Genomic DNA, 3,690 nt, shown 5'->3' with positions numbered 1-3,690 from the left:
TAGGCTTTAGGATATTTTATATTCCCTATTCTTAATTCAGGAAATGGGTTTATGTAACACCATTTATTCCAAATCTTTGTTCATTAAACAAATGAATTAACAAATTAGATTCATTCTAACTTTATCTTTCTAGTGGATTTATTCATACCAGTTACATTGGTAGAGTTGTCTTTCATTGTTACTTAATCAATGGGTAGTCTTGTTAATTTAAATTAAAATTTTTTAAATGGAGAAAGAGGATGAAAAGGCCAGTAATCCATTCTAACTTTGTAAATCTCTAATCCTTGAGATTCTATGTGGCAGATGAGTGAAACATTTCATGTCTTTAAGGCGATATTTATTCAAAAGGCTGTTTTTTATTTTATAACAGCTTTATTAAGATGTATTTTACATACCATACAATGTATAAAGTATATAATTTAGTGGGTTTAATATATGCACAGAGTTGTGCGACCATCCTGAAATCATTGTCGAACATTTTCTCGTCCCCAAAGAAACTCCATACCCACTGGCAGTCATTTCCCATCTCCCTCCTCCCTTGCCTCTCACACTCTAGGAAACGCAATCTACTTTGTGTCTCTGGATTTGATTTTATTATTATTATTATTTTGAGATGGAGTCTCACTCTGTCCCCCAGGCTGGAGTGCAGTCAGGTCCAAGCAATTCTCCCGCCCTAGCCTCCCGAGTAGCTGGGACTACAGGCATGTGCTACCACGCCTGGCTATTTTTTTGTATTTTTAGTAGAGAAGGGGTTTCATCACGTTGGCCAGGCTGGTCTTGAACTCCTGACCTCGTGATCCTCCCGCCTCAGCCTCCCAAAGTGCTGGGATTACAGGCGTGAGCCACTGCACCCAGTCCTGGATTTGATTACTCTGGACATTTCCTATAAATGAAATTATACAATATGTAGTCCTTTGTGACTGGCTTCTTTCGCTGAGCATCATGTTTTCAAGGTTTATGCATGTTGTAGCATGTATCAACACTGCATTTATTTTTATTGCTGAATAACATTCCATTGTGTGGATAGACCACATTTTATTTATCCATTCTTCAGTTCCTGGACATTTGGGCTGTTAAAGCTTTTTAGCTATTGTGGTTAATGCTGCTATGAACATTTGTGTGCAAGTTTTGTGTGAACATAGGCTTGAAGTTCTCTTAAGTATAGAACTAAGAATGGAATTGCTTGGTCACATGGCAACTCCATATCTCCCTTTGAGGAACTGCCAAACTGTTTTCCATGGTGCCTACACCATTTTATGTCCCCACCCACAGCGTATGAAGGTTTCAATTTCTCCACCCTCACCAACACTTGTTACTGTATCTCTTTTTCATCATAGCCATCCTTATGGGTGTTAAGTGGTACTTCAACGTGGCTATTTATTTTTAATGTGGTATTGAGTGATAGTGGACCTTTTTTTTTTTTTTTCTTGAGATGAGATCTTGCTCTGTCACCAGGCTGGAGTGCAGTGGCATGATGTCGGCTCACCGCAACCTCTGCCTCCCGGGTTCAAGCGATTGTCCTGCCTCAGCCTCCGGAGTAGCTGGGACTACAGGCGCCCACCACCACCCCTAGCTAATTTTTGTATTTTTAGTAGTGACAGAGTTTCACCATGTTGGCCAGGATGGTCTCGATCTCTTGACCCCGTGATTCGCCTACCTCAGCCTCCCAAAGTGCTGGGGTTACAGGCGTGAGCCACCCCATATGGCCGGTAGTGGACCTTTATGGATTTAAAAAAAAAAAAAAAAAAGATGTTGCCAGTTATAGTTACCTTTGTCATCTGATAGATTAATGTTCATCATGCTAATTCCATTGTTTTTTAGAGCAGCGTTTCCCAATCTTTTTTCTTTCCTAAGCCATGTCCTCTTGGAAAAATATTAAAAGTGCATGCTACCTGAAGGTTCTCATATACTTCCTAGATTGAGGATTATCTTCACTTGTTTCTGAAACTTTTTTATTTCACAGATCAGTAAAATAAACTTGCCAACTTTGTATTTGGCCATTTACCAACTACATTAACATGATTTCATCAAAGAAAGGACATTTAACCCTCAAAAGAATAGAATAACTATTTCATGCCAAAGAGTCTTTTTCAAGGCTATTTTATCAGCCCCTCTCTCCAACTGTCCTTAATTTCCAGTATGAAAATTCTAGTTTCTCATGTGGCTTCCCACAAAACCTCTGGTGAGGACTTACATTGGAATAATGTTACGGATACTGTAGCAGGCCACTGGCCCTCTCTGATAAGTGTATAGCCCAACTGGCAGGCAAATGGGTGAATGAACAGAGAAGCCATGGAGACAGGGATGCTGCCTGAGCCTGAACCAAGAGTGTTCCCATAGCCACCTCTGTTCTATTTCAAGCAGATCTGTGCCTAAAAATACTGGCCCTGCCTATCTTCATAATTAGAGTAAAAATTTTTTCTTTGGCCGGGAGCGGTGGCTCACGCCTGTAATACCAGCACTTTGGGAGGCCAAGTTGGGCGGATCACCTCAGGTCAGGAGTTCGAGACCAGCCTGACCAACATGGAGAAACCCTGTCTCTACTAAAAATACAAAAATTAGCCGGTCGTGGTGGTGCACGCCTGTCATCCCAGCTACTTGGGAGACTGAGGCAGGAGAATAGCTTGAACCTGGGAGGCAGAGGTTGTGGTGAGCCAGGATTATGCCATTGCCCTCCATCCTGGGCAACAAGAGCAAAATTCCATCTCAAAAATAAATAAATAAATAAAACAAAAATAAACAAAATAAATTTTTCTTCTCTGATGCAAGACAAAACATGGGATGAAATGTTGGTGGACGTTCCCAGTGGAGGCATCAGTGGGGCACATCCAGCACATACTTACCAATCTTGACCTTTCTAGAAATCGGACAATGTACCACATGATGCCAAAAAATTGCACAAGGTTCATATGGAGGGTTCTTGCCTGTAAAATTCAGCCTGAGCCTATCACTTAGACCTCTAGGTCCAACTATCAATTTCCAGGGGATACAAGGGTTTGCAGCACAAGTCAAATGATACCACAAGGAAACAATCAGCCAATGTAGATTGTGGGAGTCTGCAGACAAATGACCCATTTTCTTTAACATACTATAGCATGTGGAAAAGAGACTTACAGAATAAAAGAGACTTAGAGATATAGCAGCCAATTTGTGATTCTCATTGTATCCTGATTCAAACAAATCGTCTGTAAAAAGGCATTTTTAAGATGAAGTAGAGCAATTCATGTATGATCTGAATATTAGATTATATTCAGGAATGGTTATTAGTTTTCTTAAGCAATAAATAGCAAAGGGATGATGTTTTTTAAAGTATTTACTATCCTTTTGTGGTTCATAAGTATGATTATTTCATTTTCATGTTAATGTGTGAGATCAGCAGATCAGCCTCCCTCAAACCTTGTTACTACATCAGCACCACGTTACCCATCCAATGTGAAAAAAAAAATATTTACTAATTATCACTTAGACATGCACACCGAAGTATTTACAAGACACATGTTGTCTGAGATTTCTTTCAAAATACTCAAGAAGGCTGAGCATTATGGCTCACACCTACAATCCCAGCACTTTGGGAGGCTGTGGTGGAATGATCAGTTGAGTCCAGGAGTTCGAGACCAGCCCTGACAACATAGCAAGACCTCATTCTACAAAAAATTTAAACATTAGCTGGGCGTGGTGATATGTGCCTGT

General features: G+C 40.2%; 1 pseudogene; it reads left to right on the top strand.

The window, feature by feature from the left end:
• Positions 1-3,318: 3,318 nt before the first annotated feature.
• LOC114678610 (small nucleolar RNA U13) lies at positions 3,319-3,433 on the top strand (annotated as a pseudogene).
• The last annotated feature ends 257 nt before the right edge of the window (positions 3,434-3,690 follow it).

The sequence above is a fragment of the Macaca mulatta genome, chromosome 5 (genome assembly GCF_049350105.2).
Source record: "Macaca mulatta isolate MMU2019108-1 chromosome 5, T2T-MMU8v2.0, whole genome shotgun sequence".
Lineage (NCBI taxonomy): Eukaryota > Metazoa > Chordata > Mammalia > Primates > Cercopithecidae > Macaca > Macaca mulatta.
This window is presented reverse-complemented; position numbering and strand designations above follow the sequence as displayed.